This window comes from Chroicocephalus ridibundus, chromosome 1, assembly GCF_963924245.1.
Source record: "Chroicocephalus ridibundus chromosome 1, bChrRid1.1, whole genome shotgun sequence".
Taxonomy (NCBI): domain Eukaryota; kingdom Metazoa; phylum Chordata; class Aves; order Charadriiformes; family Laridae; genus Chroicocephalus; species Chroicocephalus ridibundus.
The window spans coordinates 130,768,355-130,792,244 of NC_086284.1; the positions used below are offsets into that span (position 1 = coordinate 130,768,355).

At 40.8% G+C, this 23,890-nt stretch overlaps 1 protein-coding gene across 2 annotated transcripts in view; it reads right to left on the reverse strand.

Annotated features, from left to right (window-relative positions):
* Positions 1-23,890, reverse strand: part of GSK3B (glycogen synthase kinase 3 beta) — a 153,474-nt gene that overhangs the window by 69,796 nt on the left and 59,788 nt on the right. The gene's annotated exons all lie outside the window — the stretch shown is intronic.

A 23,890-nucleotide genomic window follows, 5' to 3' on the forward strand; every position in this document is an offset into this window, starting at 1 on the left:
GTCTTTCTTTCAATTACTTTATCACTGAGAATATTGACCTCTGAGTCCCTCTAAAATAAAGGTCCACTAATCCACCATAAAATCCAAGAATTACCAAAGTTTCAGTGGTAAAAGGCTGTAAGACACTAAGTTTCCATTTTTATTTTCTGATCTTACAAAAATACAATATATCAGCCAGAATGGGTGGAAGTTTATCCTGCTAGAATACTGTAAAAATAATGTAAACAACGTAAAAGCAAACATAACATTTCCACCTATCTGCCTGCCTTCCTCCACAATGCAAAAGAGGTTTGTGATGGATGATCATTTCCCATACCATTCCCTTTGCAATACCAACAAAAAGCACCTGAAATTGAGTAGGCAATTCAGTTCCCACTTTTGTTCAACAAAGGTTTAACTAGGCTTAGGCAGACAGAACATGAGTGTTATTTTCCCATTTTATATCAACCTGAAAAAGCTGTTAAAATAAAATTGTTCGTTACATGCAGGATAAACTGGGGACTTTACTGCAATATCTGTTGTAACTGAGCCCTAAACAAATGAGGGATCTTATAGCCCAACAGATAAAAATGAGTGAAAGTCTGAATTGCAGGTATGAATAAAAATACGTAAAGTTAGCACAGCTATGTTTGTTATACTTCACAGCTGTTGCTACAACACTCCTTTCTTCTACAGTCACATCACTGTTCTTCCTTCCTCAATTACTATACAATCTGCAGTTTCAAAAACACTATGTATTCCAATTTTCACTTAGCTCACGGGGTTGCTAATCACACATCCTAACTAGCTAGGACCAATACATTAGACTAATACACTGGTCCTACTAGCACCATAAACTCTGGCCCAACTTCAGAAACATATGGGATGAAAATTCTTTAGCCACCGCACATTTTCATACTTAAATGCACTAAGCTAACACCTACTTTGTGCGGTGCTACTGTCAAAATAAGGATTTCTTATTCTATGTATCAGAGGGTCATGTACGGTGCCTATCACTATGATTAAAGCTTAAGGAACTCCGCAAGAGACAAAAAAAAGAGGTGTTAGATAGGATGCAGTATCATTAATCCTATCATCCCTGCCACCTACTGACTGAAAAAATACTTCAGTATTAGCCAGCTCTTTACAAACACGAGTGACATCTCACACAATTATCAGTTGGCAATTGTCCAGCTAGTAGTTAAGGAGGAAGCAAGTCCTTCCCTGAGTCTGCCTGGCTTCTGAACCGATTAAAACGCAAGTCCGTTAGGTGCACACCAACGCAGGCCTATTCTATCCTGAAGGGTGAAGAGAGAACGCAAGAGAAAGCAGGAAAGCCTCAAAGGTCTCTCCATGGGCCTCCTGAAATCCCATGGAGTGAATTTGTGAAAGAGGAATACAGGCTTCATCACACAACCTTGTCAACACACTTCATCTCAGAGAAAAGCATTCTCCTGGTAGGAACAGCAGCTCAAACCTTCTCCGCTTATTCATTCTTTATTAAAAGCTACCAAAAGAAATCAGTTTTAAGAGTCACGGCTGGGGTTCATGCGACGCATGGCACAGTTCAGACTTCAGACCAACAGAAAGACCATCCTCTCATTATGTCTGAACCGCATGCCACTTACTGGCTCAGTGGCATCTCCCTTGACCTTACAACCTGGGGCAGATTTCAACTAGCAAGCCAAAGTAGGGATGGGTCTAGATCCCACCAGTCACCGAGACACCAATTAAAACAAGATACTAATTTCTCGAGTTGGCTTTTACAGTTCTGAACAGGACTGAACCTAACACCGCAAGTTCTAGCACCTCAACCAAATTCCACCAGCAATTCATAGCACAACATAAGACAAGAAATTTCTTCCTCCCTTTCTCCCACTGGCTGTGAGATGGGAATAATATCTTTTATCTCATGGAATTACTGGAAGAAACATGAATGCATTAAGCATGAATGTGTAATTATTATTTTGGCAATATCTCTACTAGCTTCTTAAAATACCCATATATACTCTAAGTCAGGTTAGTGCTTCATATTCTTTAGATAGCATGTATATGCTCATTGGATACACTGGGAAAAAAAAATCAGCAGAAGTTATTCTAATGCTAGGCTGAAGTTATATTTATACTCTGGTATCTCATCCTAGCACAAGCACAGTCTGTGCCCACTCTGATGCCTTCCACTCCGATCCATCTCCTTCAGCTCTCATCCTGACCATCTGCTGCAGCTGCACAAACAGTGCTTCAAGAGGTGCTAATATCAGGGATAACTCATAAACCAGTTACACAGTAACCTATATCTCACATCCTGTGACTAGACAGAAGAAAACACATTTAAGCTGTCATCTTAGTCAAATAGTCACCTCAGCCATCTTAAAACCAAGCTGACTTTAATCACCACTCCCTGGTGGAGTTCAAACTGGAAATACTTGAACAGTTGCAAAGCCCGAATTGGATGTGGCGGGGGAACAGCTACTGATGTTTGCGTAACAGACTGATGCTTTACAGAATTTATATATTTAATTTACAGAATTAATATTTTCTCAGACGAATACTTCAAGTAGTGTCACTTTACCATGTATTTCCCTGTATACTTCTTAAATAAATAACAGCCTTTTCACATTATGACATGGGCTATTAATTACCAGTGCCCAAATACACTGGGGGGGGGGAAATATCAGTTTATAAGCAGGGAACCTTTTGTGAACGGTGACAGATGTCCTACACCGAGTACAAGAGAGAAAAGCACATGTCTAAATATAATGCAAACTAAAACCATTTCAGAACATGCTGATGAGAAAGGCTGACAGTGCACGATCAAAATACAGGGTGGATGAAAACATAAAGCTCATGCTTATCCTTAACTCATCATTTTGTCTTCCAAGAGACATGGCTGTGAAGTCAGAGACTCAAAGGGGAAGTTATTCTTCTTTCCCATTCTCCCACCCATTCACATGAAGAGGAAGGTTCAGCTTTCTTACTGAATGAGAGTACCAGACCTGGTAAGTGCTGAAGAAAGCAAAACCCTTCAGTGCCAGCCTTGCCACAAGGGAAGACCCAGCAGACTTCTGTTCGCACAGAAACACAGAGCTCCTGCAGCACACGTTCTTCTGAGAAGCCACAAACCGACAGGACTATGAACAGATTACTCAGCAAATTTATGTTGCAGTTTCATTTCTTTATCGAAAATAGATTTCTTTATCCAGAAGGCACGAGGCTGCTGACACACAACTCCAGAAGACTGCTTTACAATCAGTGCATTTGAGCCCTTCACTAACTACTGAAGCAAACCCAACATGCCAAAACCCTGTTCATCACTTCTGAAGACAACTTTCCTAGCCCAGACTGCCTGTATCTGTTCATTATATTGAAGAAATCCGGTTGCTCATCCATCAAGGTTAAAGATTTGGTTAAAGATTGCCAAGACAACATCAGATTGATATAACTTCAAAACATAGCCAATAAAGCTCGTGCATGAAGATTCGTGCCTTCTCTCCAAAGTTAAAATGCCAATTCCTTATAACTGTGCTAATGCTGCAGTTGATATAAAACCAAGATCATTCCCGCTTCACTACTGTAATCTGCTATTGCGGACTAGGATAACCATCACCCCCCACCCTTCCACACACATACACTCCCTTCCCTCCCTTATCCAGAGGTTTCTAGAGCTATGTATGTCAGTTTGCATTCATCACCCCTAACCTGGATCTTTACCTTTTTCTTTATTTTTCCTCTCCCCTCCTTCCCACCCTCCCCTACTTTTTACAACAGGGGATAAAATGACTGGATCATCAGAGAGAATGCCTTACGGACTTGCAACTTCCTGAACTGGACCAGAGCAAATGAAGGTGGAAGGTCTTGTACAGCTCATGTCAACACAACATTATCAATATATACCCAATGAAGTGTAGCAGTATCACCTGGATTCTGTTAGAAGGTAATTCCTCTGAGCTTTCTTAGCTAAAGCATATGCTAGGTTTTGCTTTTTTTCCCCCCTCCAAAATGCCTGTTGAAAGTCTCAGCAAGGTTCTTTGAGGATTATGTTCAAAGCAGATGAAATGGGAGGAATCAGAAATTTGCATTTTTGCCTTGTCTCACACCAAGGACACAACCTGGTTCTCCGGAATGGATAAGACTGTGTACGTCTTCTCCTTTTAAGAGAGGATATCTTTTTGATGGAAAGGCAGGGCTAAGCTACCAATCTATTTTAACAAGTTTTAGTGTCCAGCCCAGCCCAAACTATGACACAACCTCTGCAGTAGTCTTCTTGCTTAAAGCAAGTAAGGTCAGCAACTAAAGTTAATTCTCATTTTTTCCACTTTTTGAGCTAATTTTTATTCTTCTTGGGATAATACCTTCAAATTCTGAAGCTCGGTATCTCACATTCTTCTTTCAGGTTGGAAAAACAGAAAATGGAGGGTAATTGTAAAATGAACTCTGGCATTATAGGATGGATGGAAGCAGCACGGGTAGATCCAAATTTCTCAGTATACACAAGCCTCCTCCTCTTGCAAAAGTAATTTTTACAGTTTCCTCCTTTCTCCTGCTTCCATCACAATTTTAATCTATTCCACCATATTTCTTATTCTTCAGTAAAGTTTTTCCCACAGTGAAGAGCCAGAGCAGGAGCCAAGGGCAGAGCTAGGAAAGAAACTAGTTTCCAGCAGGAGGCATGAAGGCATTGATGAAGCAGCAGGGCTTGCCTTTTTTTCCCCTGCTTCCTTCCACTTGAGCAGCCTGAATGACTAGTCACCTCCAGTCACCTTCACTGCTGCACTGCTGAGCCTGCCCAGGGAACAGGCTCAGGCTGAGACCCTGAGAGATTTAAAGCATTTCCACACAGCAGGAAGACGACTCTTTATTCTGACCATCTCCCACCACAAGAAAAATGCTGGACATTTTGGCATGGCAGCAGGCACATGCTGACCAAGGTCTTTCAATGTGATCCTAGCCAGCTACGCTTGATGCCTTGCAGAGGAGCTGCTTGCACAACATTTCAGCCGTATCTCCTAGGCTCAGCTTTGTAAAACGCACTGAGACAAAACACTCCAGACCACAGAGGAAGCCATCGTACTCACCATGAACTGCCTGGTGGTACACAAAAATCAGCCGACAGGTTACCAAGGGGTAGTGGGATTACCAAGATCAGTGTATTTTCACTAGTATCATTACCTAAACTCCAATCCTACTATGTATCGTTTATCCTAAGCTTAGTGGGATATACTGCAAAATAAAAGCTGTACCACACCTTCTCTAAAAATTCCCAAAGCTGCCTGACCTATTCCTCCAGAGGTGGATTTCAAACACCATCAATTGCAAGCCTACTTTTAACACTGTCTTGCTGTCAGCAACAGAAATTATTCCATGGCTCACAGAACTAACTGCCTTTCACAGATACATGATAATTCAGGTATTTTACAGAATAAAGGCTAACTCCTACATTCTTCTGTATCTGCCGCAAGCTACCACTGAAATAGATCAGCACTTGGAGGAAAAAGTAGTACAAAAGGGGCTTAACTACAGAGGCCTGGGCTGGGAATCTGCCCATGCCAGTCATCAATAGCTAGCCACACATGAAAAGTCCATTTTGTAGGCAAGCAATTTCAAGCAGAGATAAATGTCAACAGGGATCAGAGTATTCCTCATTTACATTTGAGGCGTGGATTAAGACAAAGCCCCAGTCTCCCTCACCTGTCAGTCACGGCATATTTCCAACATCAGCAGATCCAAGTTGGGAAGGTCTCCATTTTTAGCACACCTATTAAGTCTCAAACTCATACAAATCATGACCTTTAATCCATAAATACAGGATACCAACAAAGGAATACTGTTTATTAAATATCTCTATCAATGACATACCAAGAGCTGTAATGCCACAACAACCCCCATCCAGTTAGTGCTGGTCCATCAACAACTGTTAAATACTTGCAACCCAGCAGGCCTAACGCACAGGTCAGAAAGTCCAGGTATCGTGTCCTGCTCCAACCTCTACCAATGTGTAACACATGTACGTGCATAGAAGCAGCTTTGAGGGTTAACATTTGTAAAAGCATTTTGACTTCTATCATCCAAAAATTCCTAGAGACATAGATACAATACTAATTAATATCTTGTTAACATTCAGGGCTTCCCTAAGAAAAAACACAAACCCAGAAAAAACCACCACAAAAAACTGTGATGGCTCTCAGCAGTTTACAGTACATATATAAAATTGCTGCTTTATACTCGCATCCACCACCCCTTCCTTGCACCTCTTCCTGCCTGCCATTCATAGGAATCCCAACCATCATACGAGGGAAAAACCCAAATGCTAAGTGCCTATATAACATGAAAATAATGAGTTATGTGCACTGTGCCACGCCAGTGGGATTAAGTCAAAGAAACCAACGGGGTGGGGGGGGGGTCCAAGACGCAGAATGCTTGCACGTGAATTTGTGTGCAACCCGGTGAATTGCAGTTGCATCATGCTCTGTTTTACTACATAACTAAAAGCAATGCAAAGGCTCCAAACCCAGATTCATTTTGCTACCAAATTCCACAATGCTGCCAAACTTTCCACTATTTGTCCTCTTGTAAAAATCTGATAATTAAGATCCTGAAGCAACAAACGACGGAGACACACACAGCAGGGTTGCACCGCAAAATGTTTCTGAAACACTGGCCTGCGAAAGAGTCAGAGGTGCAAAACGCGTGCGTCAGCTGTATTCTAGCCAAAATTTATTACTGAGCACAGCGACCTTCAGCCCTGGCACGGGTACAGATCAGGGCAAAAAGCCTCGGCTCTGAAGGTGGCAGCAGGCAGGACCTGCCTGAAGAGGCCAGTGGGCAGAGTATGCTGGGCGGGAGCTGGGGCCAGGCCAGGACAAGCCGGAGGCACAGGGTTCAGGCAAGCGTAGGTGGCCCAGCAGCACACTCCCAACCTGAAAACCCATGATTTATTACAGCTTGACTGAAACTAAAGAGCAGACAGGGCAGCAGGAGCAAAAAGCATGCTTGAAACTAAAGCTCTAGAATAACGAGTGAAGCAAAAAGTCACACAGCCACCGCAGATGTGGGCTAGACTTCATTAACCCCATAAGAACTAGGTAGATTTGAACCCAGTAATGAGCGAGGTGACAGTAAGGCATACTGGATGAAAATTGGAAATACCAACACGCACCTTGTTTCCACCCTGTTAATTCTTTCTATTGTATTACTGCCCCCAATAAACCCAGGCATTCCCCTTCGTGCAAGGAGACTACATGCCTTGAACTTCCTATCTCTTCCCCTACGCAGTCAGCAATGGCAAGCGCCATATTATGTCATCTCCAGCCTGCTCTTGCCAATGCAGGACACACTCCCTAAGGCAGAACACTTGAGCTTCGTACAGCTATTACACATAGTTTCCTGTAACTGGAGACAGAAATGGCTTATTTGTCTTCTTAAGAGAACATACAACAAGCCTCAACCCCCTGGGAGAACAGAAGAAAAATTCTGACTCCTCTTTCATTTCCTCCCTGTATCTCAGCAGTTAATTGAAGGGTGGAAGCCAAATTCTTCGTTAGCTCATTGCTGCTGTAGTTTGAGAGCCTCTCAGAGACTTAATACCATCTCTAAATTCCTGCCAGCTCAGGAAGCTCAAGAATAAACTTGGAACGCAAATTGATTTCCAGCATCATGTCACTTCTAGACCACAACCTGAAATTCACTTAATTATTTTCAAGTGGTTGTTTCAAATATTGTGACCCAATGAACCGCTCAGTTTTACATTTTAGTTCTACAGCATCTACTGTGCTCTGCCAATGGCAAGTCTAGATGCAGTAAGAATTACAGTGTATGCAAGATAGAAATTATAAAAACAGAACTAAGTCTGAAACTTAGAGAGACGGTTCAAGTCTATTGTAACACTGAAATAAAGTGCAGGAAGGAGAATAATTGAAAGGAAAAGTATTTTCTAAAAGGCAGCCCTATGCTTTGAGAGATAATAGCCATTCTTTTTCAGAGGTAGCACAGAGAATCTCTGTTGAAAAACTCTTACAGCAAAAACCATTTTCTTTCATAGAAACAGCAGACGGATTTTCCCTCATGTTTTGATTTTTAATTCTTCAACTAGGAAGAAGAAAGTAAGTATAAGTATGCCTATAACATCAGTCCTCAGGGAGTCTGCAACATCCATAGAAACTTACACCTGCAATCACAACCGGAACAGGTTGCAATTAATCTATTAATCAAATAAGTTCCAATCTCCCACAGGCATAAGACATTTGCTGGGTTGCTAATCACTATGTTATTAAACATTAATGAAATGCTTTATTACTCTTGGCCTTCTCTTCTTACGTATGATGCAGCAGATGTTTCATGCAGGCAAATTTCAAAGCACTTGCAAAACAAAAATAATTTCTCCTCACCCTCCAAAAAAATGTATTTATTTAGGGAACAGGTAAGTGCTGCCTCCAATGTTTATTTTGTCTCAGGACTATTGCTATATGACATGAAGATGTCTGATGCTAGAAGTCATTAGGGGCTTTAATTTCAATTCGAATGAAAACTTCTGACTCCCTAAGACCTTAGGGGACGCATCCAAATTAGAAGACACAAGAAAGGGAAATGACAGGTGAAGACTGAGCAGGGAGCAAAGGGGGAGTGGAACTGGCAAGTGGAATTAGGTGCCTGTAGATGATTATTTGCCAAGCAGAATTAAATCTTTCAGAAGTATGAGTCTTAATGAGCTCTCAAGATGACTCAGCTTTTAAAAGGTTAAGCATTACCCACTGGATTCAGAGGGAGACTAGGCAGGTCCTCCTCTGGGAGTGCAGGAATGGGAGAGGAAATCAGCTCAACTCAGGTAGTGAAGTTACAATACAGACTTACACTCCTTACCTTATTCAGATACAGAATAAGCCCAAATTCCTATTGGGTTCCCCACCCCCGGTTTGGTAAATTTATCATGAGCAAATACCAGCATTTATTAGTTACTGCTATAATTTAAGACCACCTCATGTAAGTACCAGGTCTGAGATAAGCCTAAAATAATAAATACCCTACCAAACTTCAGATGATAGCCACACATGTAGAAGAACATTTCAGCACTCGTTCTTCATATATAAAAACAGTTCAAGCTCCCTCAAATACGTATCTTCATAGATATAGGCAGCGGCACATTCTTCTAATAGCTGCAAAACAATTTCACCAGTTGACCTTTGCTAGATACAAGAAATCTATCATATGCTTGAAAGGGCAAGCCAACTATGTCAAAGTACAAATCCACTATAAACTACTAGAAGAGTCAGCGTTCGAGTTTGATAAAACAGGTTATTAGACTTCTTGCTCAAGGTTTTTTTTTCCTTAGTCAGCACTAGTGCTTTTCAAACACTGTCCCATTTTTCAAGAAATCATTTCCTTAGGCTAAAGGGTGTCACAGCATTGAAATGAAAAGATTAGGAAATCTCCACATTCACTTCTACCCTAAATTGCCCCAAAAGAAAGAGTACAGAGAAGACGACTAAGTTTTAGTAACTATTTGCACCGCGAAGTGCAGTTTTTATGACAAATTTCAAAAGCAGAGACACAGCACTACGGTTAGATTCAGCATTTAGTCACACTAAAAACTAACAGGGATCCCCAAAAGAAAAGAGCAGAGAGAAATTATTTCATATGTCAGGTGAGCACCATGAATTTAAAGTGGCATGCGTTAAGCACATTTCAAAAGGCTGCACTCCCACCTCACAGGCTTTCAAGCTCAAGAGCTTCCCAAGGGCCAGGTCCAACTGGACTAACAGAGGGCAGGGACAACATAACCCCTGTGAAGCTCAGCCCTTCTTCAACCAATATCTGCAAAGATCTACAACTGTTATCGACTCAGTTGCCCCTGTTTCTGACTGGGATAAGACAGCTCTGAATTTAAGCCTACCCCGGGGTAAGCGTCACAACCAATGTCTTAGGAGTATGTTGCAATGAGAGTCAGCCTCCAGGCCCTGATTCACAAACAGCAGCAGCTTAAACTCCCAGGGCAGAGGTAGCCCTCCACACCCGGCTGCCCACCCCACCCTTCTCCTCCCAGGTGTTGCTGTCCCTGCAGCTAGGACACCTGGGTGGCTCATCAGACACTGCCTCATTCTCCAGCTTGCCACCCAAAGCACACAGCTCACCAGGAACCGAGTTCAACACGTGCACTAGGTTGCACACTGCGTTGGTTCAAAAGCACTTATAATGTTGTGTTGTGGAGAAGTGGACTTGTACCTACCACTAGTATACAGAATAATCCACATTAACAGGTTCATCCAGGGAGCCGTTACATGTGTTTTACTCTGCCCAGCTCAGTATTCTGAAGTATTGAGTGATCAAGCATACATGAAAGATCAACAGGACCACTGACATGCACATGTGTCAAAAAGCCAAAACTGACCCCTTCTGTCCTATATCCACTACATAAACGGATGAGAAAAAAAATTCCTAATGTCTGCACTTTAGAAATCACATCAGGAGATAGAACATGAGATAACCAAGACAGACAGGGCACCTGTCCTGGCCCAAGGTATCTTGCAAACACCACCAGTAGTTAAAGGGTATTGGCTTGTCCAGGCAAGCCAAGAGTCCCCTGAATGCTAGCCTGTTTCTCACCAGTTGCCCTGCTTGTCCTCCCCGAGTATGAAATTTTATTTTGCACCAAGTTCAAACTATGCACAATTAGGTAGAAAATGTGCAGCTTTGACTAGATGGAAGAAGTTGTTCAGTATTTCTGACCTGTGTTCAAAAAGCTAGATATATTCAGAGGTACAAGGTACAAGAAAATTGGTGACACCCAGCTGCCAAACAAGCTAAGCTCATTGTTACCCCCAGCTTAAATTTCTGAAGGACCCTGACTGAGCCCATGAAAAAATTATCTAGTTTCTCTTGAACACTTGGTAGCTTCCAATGAAATCAAAAGCCTTTAAGGACTGTTACACCACCTTCAAGTTCACAATGCTCCACAAGGGAGGAACAGTGATTCACTCCACAGGGAAGCCCTTGCTGTCGTAGCAATGTTAAGGTGTACCTTTGTCAAAATCTATTCACAAAGATGAGGACTCGAAAGACTAAACACAAAGTTTTTAAACCATCAACCTATTGCTACGTAAAGCAATCAAGATATTCACAAATAACAGTTTCCAGACACAAATACAACAGTCTATCTCTATGCTAAAGCTTTTTCCCCTCAAGACTTTAATTCTCTGCTTGGTATGTTCTATTTCCTGCCCTGATATTGAAAGGTATGAAAACCATCAAATTCTGTATCTTCCCATCATTTGCTTGGCTGTTGAGAAACATATAATAACCAAGGCATTAACGTTTAGAATAGTAACAGCAAAATTTAGTTTATGCCCCCTTGAAACAAACAAGACCTACCTCTCACCTTTATCAAATATAGCAACCTTCACTGGACTAGAAGTTAGGGCTTACCTTGTTCTGCAGCACCTCTTAAAATCAGGGATTAGGCGTTATTTAATACTTCCATGAGAAGTATTAAAGGCACTGAATTCAATTTCAGTCGGCACCTCCCGTGAGTTACCTGTCTATGGCAAGTCTTTACTGGATAAAGAAAACACTGTGCAGCTTTCCTAAGCAGTACAGCACCAAAAAGGATGCTCGCAAGTGTCAACATTTTCTCAAAGGCCAGCAAAAGCAGCCTAAAACACCTATCCAGGTAAAGAGAGGGAACCTGTACAAGACTGTCTCTTGTTATATTCTCCTCCTCAGCTCAGGAGCATCACAGCTTTATTCCACAGCCAGAGACAATCAAGCAGGGCTGCTGCACAGGAAAGCAAACCCAGTGGGTCAAAGCACGTGTGAATAAAGACAGGTGCTAGACAGCTTCTGAGAACCTGAAATTTTTCTTGTGTTGAGAAAAAAATGAAGAAAACTTAAGTTAAATACAGGTGCTCTACTGTCCATTTCCATAAAGAATGATTGCTACTGCCAGTTTTATGAGCTTGAAAAACTAAACTTGCTCCATAATGTTTTATGTGTGTTCCTCCTGAACATTCTAAAACACAATTCTTCACATGGAAAACAATTGCAGAACTGACTCCCCTAAAATGACTACAAGCCAATGGAAATGTAACTGGTCTCAATATGCCTTTAAGGTTTTGTTTTATTATATTTCACAGACTATTTATAACTGTGTTTTTTAGAAGTGGGGAAGCAAGCCATGAAACTTGTTATCCCTATAATTTAATCCAGTTTTTAAGCAACTTCACAGCACCTTATGTCATAGGAACTGCAGTTGCTAAAAGCTGGTGCTCCAGAATGAGCAGGCTATAAAAGTCTCTGGTTATCAGAAGTGAAGAGACCAAGGACTGAACACAAGCAGCTTCATCTCTCTAACTAGCCAGAGTTAAGTCTCTGCAGATCAAGATCAACAGTCACAGGAGCAAGGTTTGCAATATTGCTCTTTATAGCCAGAGCACACACAGCTTTTAGCAGGAAAGTTCTCAGGACAGCCCCCACTGACAGGAGCACTGAGCAGCAACATAGTCAGTGAAAATGCAAAGAAATAGTACCAGCTGCCTCGTAGTTTTACAGAATTGTGCCTTCTGAGTTGAATTCATTTCCTCACACCACCCCTGACCAGTGAACAATGCTCTTTCGCATTTTGTTGAAATCAAGCTCTATGCAAAGGGTGCTGAGACCCTTTTGCATTCAAAATCCCAACAGCATGAAATAATGAAGAGTTACTTCCCACTGAGGACGTGGTACTGCCTGCTTAGGTAGGCAAGACAGTATCACTCCCTACATATTCTAGTGTTTACTGCACACAAGGTTACATTGACAGAGCCACCATATCCTGAGGTATATTTACATTCAGGAACATTTAGTTCAAATAAATTTTAAAGGTGAACCAGTTAAAACTTCCAACAGTGTTCAGTTGGACAGCTGAATTCAGAAGGGTCTCAGCCGAATTTAATTCCCTTTGAAAGCCCATTATCTACTTAAGAAGTCACCTACAGATTTACTACCCAACAAGCAGACCCATGCAGACAAGCCAGTAGGACAGGATGCCAGAGGTCTGTGCTCCACCAGGAAGGGACTTTCTATTACCACCTGCACACAGCACTGTGCATTTGCGCTAGGTACAGGCTGCTCCCACTAGCAAGGCGGACTCTTTCCAAAAGATACTCATCAGGTTAGCTCCAAACAAGAATCCTTGCACTGTTTATCCTTCCTGCTAATTGATGGCCTTTGTGCTACCACAGAAATTGCTCAATGACTACACTGACTCTGTTAGGCCTCCAACACTCCAGGCAATCCTCAACATGCCCTAGTTTTCCTATGTCTCATACTACTTTCTCGTCCTACTAGATCTGTTAGCCTTACGTGAAAGTAGATAACCTTTATGTCTGTTATGCACAGTTACAGAAGCAGAGTCATTGCCTATCAGGAAATCTATTATATTATCTGCAAACCATATCCTTTTTCGCCCTTTCCCAAGTTATATAGACTTTTCAGAAAAAAAATAGAAGTATGCATTGTACCAAGTTCTTGACTGTTTACTCTAGCTCTTCAAATGATGACACCAATCACCTACTGTGGCTTCCAACACAGTGCAGAAAGAGCATTTCTATTTCATATGCTCTCATGCTGCTGTTGTTGCAGGTATTTAAATGACAAGTGAATAGCTAGTTAATAACCTCAGTGTAATCAAGGAAGCCTCAGGTCTCACAGACAGGCAATTCTAGTAAAGTTTACTGTGATGTTGCACTAACAGAAGAATCTAACCTAGAATGAATACAGCACTACTTTGAAAAAAACTACAGAGCTTCTAATGTCATTGCCTCAACTAAAAATTATCAGCTCTTACCACCTCCTAATTTTATAACTCAGAATTGCTCACATTTATAAAGTACGTCCACAAAGAAAAACAGTATTTATCCTTATTTTTAGTTTTTCTTCAGAAATCTTTGCTCACCTCAGATCTCCTGCTCTACATCGTGTTGCTCCCTGCCAGGCTTCATCTGCAATGTGCTCACACAGTTGCTCAATGTCAGAAAGCGAAGTGAGCGCATCCGTTTAAGACAATGAATTTAATCATACCATGCCCCTAGCCCGTGCACTACATCTTGAAGCAGCAAACTCCAGAGCGCTCACTTCCACAGTTGCACACTTACTACTAAATCCCATGTTAGTCAGCAACACCTCTTTTTACCAGTAAATACAAACTTTTCCACTAAGGTGTCTTATTGGGTTTGCACAGGTAATGTGAACATCCACCAGGATTTTTTATTTTTTTTTTTTTAAAAAAGGTTGGGGAGGGTGCAGGGGGAGAGGTGTACACTCCTTTGTACACCGGCAGTGAGAGAAATGCAACTGGTGAACAGCCTGGCTGGGAGCTCAGGAAGAAGTCTGCATGCCCTGCCACAACATCCAGGTAAGTTGCACTATCCCATTTCAGGGACTAAGTAGCCTGCAATAGATTATTTCAGTTATAATCAATCAACATGCCTGCACTGTTGCATGCACTGGCATGCATCCGGTATAAATGAGATGCCTGCTTACACTTGGTACAACCTTTATGACTCATATGTCTGGTGACATTAAATTAAGACGAATGCACAAGGGCCTGCAAACACAGTCTGATAAGCAGATCCTCAGACATATATTCAAATGAAGAAATAGAAGCAGATGAACCTTTAAGAGGCATCGAGTCAGATACTCCGTCTTCATCTTCATTTGATATAATTTAGGGGGGAGCAAGAAGGGAAATATACTCTAGCTCTCTATGACAGACTGCCTTTTGAATTGAAAAAAAAAATTAAATAATTAAAGTTAGATCCAGCTGTTTTTACATACACATTGTTATACTTCAATGATACAGACTGGATGTTTGTATTTTGACTAGTTAGCTCAGGACTAAGCAGTCTAATCACAAAGGATGTTCAAAGGAACATCACAAAGAAGTGAAATGAGCACCTTTGTTGGGCCTGCAACGATTAGACTACGCTTCAAATTTTAGAAGAACTACAGAATATAGATGATGTATAGTCTGGGTATTTGCATCATGACACATATAGAAGCTTCCACTACTCATCCCAGTTCACTACAGCAGGCACTACATAAACAAAAACCCACCCTGAAGAAAGCAGACTGCATTCTATTTAGTTAAAAGTTCATAACACATATTTAAAAATATGATAAACACCACACCTCGCATCTCAACCTAAAGAAGCAAAACTGGATTTTGAGTGGGTCCCTTCCCTACTCCTTTCCAGAACCCAGTACAAACACACGAGGACTTTTTTTTTTTTGACATCACTCTTCATATTTTAAAACAAGTATCTACACAATACCAAAGCATCAAACACCACAATTACAATTTTCCTTAGCTGAGTAAGTTTCTCATTATCTTTCCATAAATATTTCTTATTTTGCGTTATTACATGATACAACTCTTACAAATCTCCTCAAAGAAAATCAGGTTCAGTTTTACTTCCTGCAGCAGATCATACAAGAGACAAGGTCATCCAACAAAATCTCACTGTCTCCATCATCCTTTGTCTCGGGTACCATATGCTAAATTTCACTGCATAATGCAGACAGAAAGTGTGAGGGAACAACCTAAGGGGGACAAAGACAAAACAAGCTTTTCTCAAAAAAGTACAATTTAAAATAGCAGAAAAGTAATTCCTTGTATTGTGTAGGCTAAAAATAATTCTGTTTGTCACTCACATCTCACCTTCTCAGTCATCCCAGGGACCAGGAAGTATCCAAGTCACAGGAAAAACCAGCAGCGTTGCTAATTCTAGAATATGCCTGACAGTCTGAAGTGCCTCTGTCTCTGTACTACAGACACTGGACAAAACATTTAAAGTAGCTTCCTTTCATTATTTTCACATGTCTTGGTACCGCTTTTCAGAGCGGCAGTGGGCAGTGCATATTGCCTTTAGCAACAAAGGAAACAATCATCAATTATATGGCTCTCAAAGCTTTGAAAACTCCCCAGAAGGAGCATGCCAGTTGGTTCTAAAATGTCAGGTCTACTCCAGAAAACAAAGTGACAATCAAAAATTATTCCTATTTCCCCACTTCCTTAAACCTTCCTCACACTATTTGCTGAATTCAAGTTACTCCTCTTCAAGGAGGAACTAGGAATAAAAAAGCAGCTGATTTACAAGGGTTTAAACAAAGTCGAAAGGGCTGAACTACAAGACAGTGCCAGAGGGCCAGCACAGCTGTCCTGGCGACACATGGACAAAAAGATCTGCCCCCACTCTCTGCTTCATGAAGCCTCTGCTGAGCAGCAGGTGGATCTTTTCTGTCCTTCCAGTGTCTCGCCTTTCGTCAGTTATCCCTTCTTTCCCCTCAAATGTTTAGTTACCACAGCAGAATATCTGAATAAATAAAAAATACTGAGTTCAAAAAGGACACACCATTTGCCATCACCTGATTTAGTGGCCAAGTATTTTAAAGATAAAAATCTGTGTTCACTGGCAAAAACTGAAGTCAAATTATTTGATAACATATTCCAATCATGCTGTAAGAAGTAAGCGAGAGCCACACGTACATAATGTTGCTAGATGTAAAAAGTGTTTATGCTAAATCTTCTGTAGCCAGGCAATCTCATGCTGTGGGACTTCCAAAAGAGAATACACAATGGTATAAGAAAAAGCCTTAAAGTTACTGCATACACTAAATATCCAAGTAGTCTCAAAAGCACCATTTTTATGTCAACAAGCATCGGCTAATCTTCTATTTCTACCCTACACAATACTATTCTCCCAAACTGGGAGACAGGTGTAGAAGGTTCCCACTGGGACATCATTTCCACCCAACATCCGCTTTAATACCCAAGCTCTATACAGCAGCAGTGTTACCTAGCTCTCAAGAGCATTAGATGTGCCTCCTCTATGCCTGTTCACCTTAGCTAAAACTGCAAGATTAAAAAAATAGATCTAGTTTAGAATTTATGTACAACCTCATGCAGCAGTGTATCACTAAATCCCTGAGCTTCAGAAGGACTTCAGGAATTTTACTGGACTTTTACCTTTTTAAGTGACCAAGTTCAGGCTGCATTCACAAAACAAAGAGCAGCCCTCGATTCTCCACTTCCAACCAGCTGCAGCCTTAGAAAGGCTACTCCGTTGCCATGCTAAGAGAGTACCACTAGCAGCCCTTAAATACTTTGTTTATAAATGAGAATGAGAGAACCAAAATCTGCTCTACCAGTCTGTAATTCACCAATCTCAGAGATGCATATCCAATGTGACAATATATTCTCAGGCAAGCAAAGACAGTCTTCATGGTAGAGCTCCTGAAAGGCTACCACAGATCTTTCCATAAAATACCACGTCCACACTTTTAACAACTACTGTTGAACACCAACATGGTGTACCCCAAAAATGAGGAATGTTAAAGTCAGCTTTCAGCTCATTTACACAGACCTATGAATTTGTGTCATAAACACGGCTCCCTCTAAGCAGAAGCTGTGATGCAAAAGTAAAATTCTGATTTACAATGCGAACGATAGAGGTTATTCTACTCCATGCAGAAATACACCAGTCCTTCTCAAGCACTTAGGCAGTAAAGTTGAAAAGTCAAAGAAAAGGAAAGTGTCTTTTAAAATTGGAACTTAATTTGACCAGGATCAGGAATTCTGCAGCATCTTCAACTACACTAGCACAGCTGTAGTATATTGTCAGTATGTGGCAGAGTTACAGCTATTTATGTGCTTTAAACTACATATTTCCATACCTTAATGGGTTTGGAATTTTTTTAAACTGTAATCTTCATTCTGAATGTCATTATTTCAGAATAGCAACCCTACAGTGTTATTCTTTAACCTCTGCTCTCAAAGCAGTCTCCAGCTTAATTTAGGAATATATATATGGAATATATGTTTCATGTAATGTATATAAATATATGTATTTCATGAACATCAGACGTAAGAACTCACTTCCTTTAGTAGACAGGAGACACAACAGGAAATAAGCCAAAGCATTATTACGGCAGCTATATGAATTATCTGGACCAGTGGGGCTAAAGACTTTTTATAAATTTAATGCATCTTAAGGTTCTTTTTGTTGGTCAGTAGATTCACATAGAACAGACAGGTTTAATTTTAGTCTCAAGTTATACATTATCAGTGGATGAGAAGAGAGAAAGTTGACCGCAAACAGCTATCTTGTTTTAAAATCCCATCTTTGGTCCTAGTCTAGAGAGTACCACAGAAACACTCGTGGAAATAGAAAAGCTCAAAATCCAAAATAAACACACCACTTGAACTGCAGCACATATCTACAGAAATGCGTCATGCTAGCATCCACAGGGTAGGGGAAAAGCAGCCCTCAAAGGCTCTTTTTACTCCCCCCTTTTCAAAGAACACATTCTTACAGCAGGTATTTCCCTACCAACACGTGGGCTTCCACACGGCAACATGTGGAAACACATTTCTACAAGCACACGCAGGCATGTCTGCAGATGAAGAGCATTCCTTCCTCTTGCCCAGGCCAATTGCAGCTGGATGACGCTGCATTCCCTGGGCAGCAATTTTCAGTCTAACTCCCTAACTCTAACAGCTAAAAGAGAAAACTGAAATAAATGCCCTTAACACAAACTTCAGTTCATCTCCACGTGCCAAACCAAAGACCTATTTTGCATTAACACCTATTATGCATCCAATTCATTTATCAGATTAGAAAACATCCATAGAAACAGTCATAACACAATGACAATTTTATTATATAGACTTTAACATAAGAATATAGACATTATATAGAGCTAATAATACAAGGTGAAGACGATGCTTGTTAGCCCTCTTAGATCTCTTCTAGGCCACAAAAGTACTTCCAGGGAGGTTTCAGCTGATACAACGGACAACGCACTGCTTACTTGAAAGACTTCCAAAAGCAAGGGTAGAAACAGATTTTTGGTTCGCTAGCAAAACTCAGTGCTTGGGAAAATTAGAAAATGGAATGAAATACAAGGTTGTGAGTAAGAATTCAGATATCTACCCAGCCTCTTTGGTGTGCCATGAAGAGACAGGTACTGCAACTGCAAGTACAGACAAATGACAGAATTGGCTCCAGTAAGCAAGCTTTCAGGAGACAGACAGATCAAGTACTGCTGTAAGAAATGCTATTATCTTGGTAAGCATCTCTGATAATATGGCTAAGCTAAGGTGGACCAGAGCTACAAATCTGGCCTCTGTACAAGAGTTAAAGCACAGACTTGAAGAAACACTCTGGAACCAAACACAGCCCTCCAGCTCTTTAGGAGATGTAAAAATACCCTGAACAAAAGCCCAGGCATCTCCCATTCTGCAGTCTTTAAAAGGGATTGCATCCCCTCAGATGGGGATAGTTTTGAAAAGGCTTTGAGTCAGGCTCAATTATCTTCCTTCTGCTAGTTTTACAGAAGTTTGTAATATTTGCTAATGTCACTGGAAAACATTTTCAGTCTTCCTTCCCCACTTGTGATACAAACAGAAGCCATCACATTAGTCAGAAGACAAATCTCTTGTTCTGGGTGCTCCTTCTAGCTACTTAATAATAAAATTAAGGCATCCTTTTAAGAGTGCCACCTCCATAATAGTCTTATGAACAGTGATTCACTATTCCTCAGATCTTCAAAGTAGCTAAGATGTTCAAGTCCTCAAAGACTTAAAAGAAAGGTGCTTAAATGTTATTATTTCTCATCGCCATGTCTTTCCTTTGTGACTTTTTATCCCATGGGTGCTTCCAACTCAACTGAGATAGGGTAAATAAGAGAGACATTCTTCTTAGAGAAGGCCTTACAGATTAATATTTGAATATTCAACGATCCTTAGATGAAGATATGAGAGCGCTCAGCTAGCTCACACACAGAGATGAAATTAACAAAGAAACTGCTGCCCTTAGTTCAATGGAAACAAGAGGTCACAGAGAAAGATTATCATGAATACACCAGAACAGGTCCAACCTCTACATTGTACTCACGACTTAAAACGCTGACTGAAGATGAAGACTATGTTCATTCTAAACCACTGTGATAACTTCCAGTTCCTTCTCTAGACAGGGGTAAAGTATTTTACTTGGACACCGCATGCTTGAAAGGGTCTAGAACTCAGGCACATACAGACAAATGAAGTCTGAGTTCTACGTGGTTATCTCAATTTGCAGCAGTAACAATGGCTTCTCTTCAATTATACATGTAACATGCTCATGGCAAGCGTACAATACAGAGGAACGGGAGCCAGGAAGATGGATTTGCTAAAACATTAAAAGGCAAGATGCTTCTTGCAGCCTGTCTGAACCCGGTGAAGGGAGACCAAACATGCACTGAAGAGACAGCAACACCTTTTCCCTTAAAGCTTTCCAACTGGGATCCCCAATATGTATCAAAGAGGCTGGGTGTCAAAATCCTCTTTGTTTGTCAGTCTATAGAGATGACTATCTATACCCAAGCTTACAGACTACAAAAAAAGACTTGTTTTAACTCTTATTTCTATTAGGTTACTAGGTACCTCCCTCCTCAAAATAGATTAGCTACACTAACAGTGACCTTAGTAGACTGAAGCCCCCTGAAAATGCAACCTTTTTTCAAAGCAATGCTACTATCTGCTGTATCTTAAATGGCCAAGGATAACCAAGAGCCAAGAAATAAGCCAGGGAGGATAGGACAAGAGTGGAAATAAACACGATTTGAAGTCGGATGCTCACAGTGGTCTGTTAACCACCGAGATTCTGAGAGCAAAAGATATGTATCTCATTAGTCAACAGGTTCATGCTTTTTGTACATGCATGTTTACAGAATGACACCTTCAACCACAAGCAGAGACTCACAACCTATTAAAAAAACTGGGTCAGCTTTAGATTGTTGAATGCTTTAAACAGAAAAGGTAACAGAACTTAAGAACCTAAATACCTAGTCATTTTTCAACGGGAATTCTTCCTTGTGGTTTTATATTTTTCATGTGAGCTGCTAAGATCAAAGTTGCTGTAATTAAGTTAACACAAACAGCGGATATGGGCTACTTTGAAAAAGGATCTTTTCATACTTAGCAGCTTGATATATTTGAGGCAGGAACTGAAGGAAAGCTGCTACTCTTTCAGAAACATTTCAAACAGCTCAGAAAAGTATGCACACCCAGAGAAAGAGAGAAACCAGAACTTCAATATAGACTTCTTTTTCCATCCTGCTGCTTTATTGGGTTTTAAGGCTCAGGCTAACACTGAGATTTTACATACTGAAAAAAAAATCATGCAAATGCTCACGACGTTATGTTCCCCCCATAGCCAAAAATGGGAAAGAGCACTGCCTATTAATCAGTAGCCTCAGCTTTATCAATGTAGGGCTTCACGTTTATGGACCATCAGGGCCCTAAGTCTGGCATTGTCTCACACTCCAGAAAATCAATCTATTTAAATAATTCAGGCAACTAAGCCATGGGCACACACAGTTGGATTGCTAAACCCAGGCAGTCGCTGAATGATTTGACAGTCTGGATGGCATGAATGGTTCCCATTACAGAATTTGGCTTTCTCTTGCTGCACACTTCAGGTCTATGTGAGCCATTAACAAGAAATGTTATGCCCAATCTAGGTTGTCTGAAAATGTGCAGGATTATGAAGAACTCTCTTCATCATTTAGATGGCGACAGCCTAGTGCTAAAGCAGAAACATTAAGCACTGCAATTCAGATATGAAGAATTTAAGTATTTATTCTCAGACAGCTGAGAAATATTTCTAGCAATTCACGCATTCATTCCAACAGGATTTCTTAAGAATAGGCATGGAATGACAGAAATAACAAAAACCAGACTAAGACTTTCCTATTTGTGCTAACATACCTGCTTGCTTATTATTGCTTTTTGCAGAATTAGACAGCAACATGACTGACTCCTAATCTGAAGAATATTCCAATGAACACGCCAAAAAAAGCAGTGCAAAAAAAATTTATGTTACCAGTATTTTCTTTTCAAGCATCACAATTAACAGAACCACAACTGTGTCAGTTAAGGGCCTGCACAGACTATACAATAGTTAGTAATTTAACTACACCTGTCTTTATTGATGCTTTGCATGAAGTCCTATTATTACACACCTGTGGCAGAAACACAGTATACATCTGTGAAAACCGGAACTTAAGTCTTTATGAAATTTTGCCATTTGGATGGATATTGGCTCCAAAAGCTTGTGAACAGCTGTCTTACACCACCACTTTTTGAAGAGAAAACATCTCTCAGCCTTGTTAAACTTTTAACTGAAAAAAACCCAAAGAAAATCTGACCCTCCATACTGATTAGAGACAAATTCAACAGTCCCACAGATTAACAATAAACAGCATGTAGTTTGTGAACTACTCACCTAAATATCACGTAATTTTCCAAAATTACTTAATTCCTCATGCTTAATATGGAGATCTAGCTTAATGAAGGCAGAAGAAGCGCAAGCCAAAATGAAGCATAAATCTCTATTTTATTTTATTTGTTCCCCTCAGCCATTTGTCTCTATCCCTAGTGCACCAATACTACTGCTCTAGGTTACAGCGAACTCTAGCCATACTCATTTTAAAATCCAGAGCACTTTCAGAGACCCTGTTTAAAACACAGCCATGCAGGAACTGCACCGCTAAGCTAAAGAACCATTACAGTGCAACAAGGGCACTGAAAGAAGTAGGAGCACTACAAGCTATCTTTACCACCACAGAAACTGCAATATTCCACTCTTTAGCAAAGATTTTACACTCACTTGGTTCTGGCATAGACCAATCCTGCTTCCACTTCAGTGGAGGCTGCCGAGAAACTTGTCATAGTAATGGAAAATGGAAAAAGAAAAAAGACAACTGCCCTCTGGTAATTCCAGTTTTCAAGCTAGCTTTAAACCCAGATAAAAATATCTGAACTTCCTGACAGAGATCTAAAAATTGGCAACTGTCGTGCATTTTCCAGGTCTTCACAACAAACTCCCTCCACATTCACAAAATGCAGAAGGAACTCAGAAGTTGCACTCTGTTAGGACTTCCTAAAGTTTCTGAATCATGCCCTTTAAGTTTCAAGACTTCCTGCTGGCTTTCCTAAGAGCATTTTTTTAAGAGCTAAATCACAACAAAGGAATTATCCTGCATGTACCAAGATAAATCCATCAGGATGTAAAGACAAGCAGGCACTAGCTTGAAGCATACAGCTGAAAATTTTGTTGATCATCTGTGCTTCAGGAAGCAACTTCCATGCACTGCTTTCCTCTTGTTGCTTCTCCACCACTGGGACCTGCGCAGACAGGTATTCCTAAAGTGCTCCCTTCTCTTCCCTCAGAAGTTGGTAAAGTTGATTTAAAGCAAACAAGCTACTGCCATCTTTGGCTGCTTACAATAGGGTTTTCCTCATCGTTGCCGAAGCAGAGGTGTACATTAATGAGAGGGAAGAAGTGGCAGATTTCTTAAGGAACTCCACTCACCAGGGCTTAGATCTGGACTCAGGCAGTCACGTGGGGGTGGCAGCAACCCAGCTGGGCTGCACACTATAGCTCAGCTCTCTGAATAGAAGAGCTGGCCTGTTCCTACGCTGTAATCAAACTATACGACCAACAGACACTCGAAGTCCCCTGTTTAACTGATAAAGTATCTAGTCCAGTATTTACAACCTAGATCAGACATTCCCAAAGAGCAGCATACTCTGAAGTAATTGTATGCTATTCTTGATATAAGATACATGTCTCTAGCTTCCAAATCCGTCCAGGCAGAGGCTTTCATCCAGCCTGCAGGAATTTACACCTCCTGCCAACAGAACATACACTTCCAGATCAGAATGTGAAAAGAAAGGGAGGACTAAACTGATGAATGACGGGAAAAACCAGGGAGCTGAGACCAAAGGTAGATGATGTTGTGCATTTGGCATACAAGTTTGGGATAAGAACATGAAAAAATGCATAACTTGGGTACCACTGCAGATGTGACCCATGCAAATTATGAAGTTAAAGAAAGTATT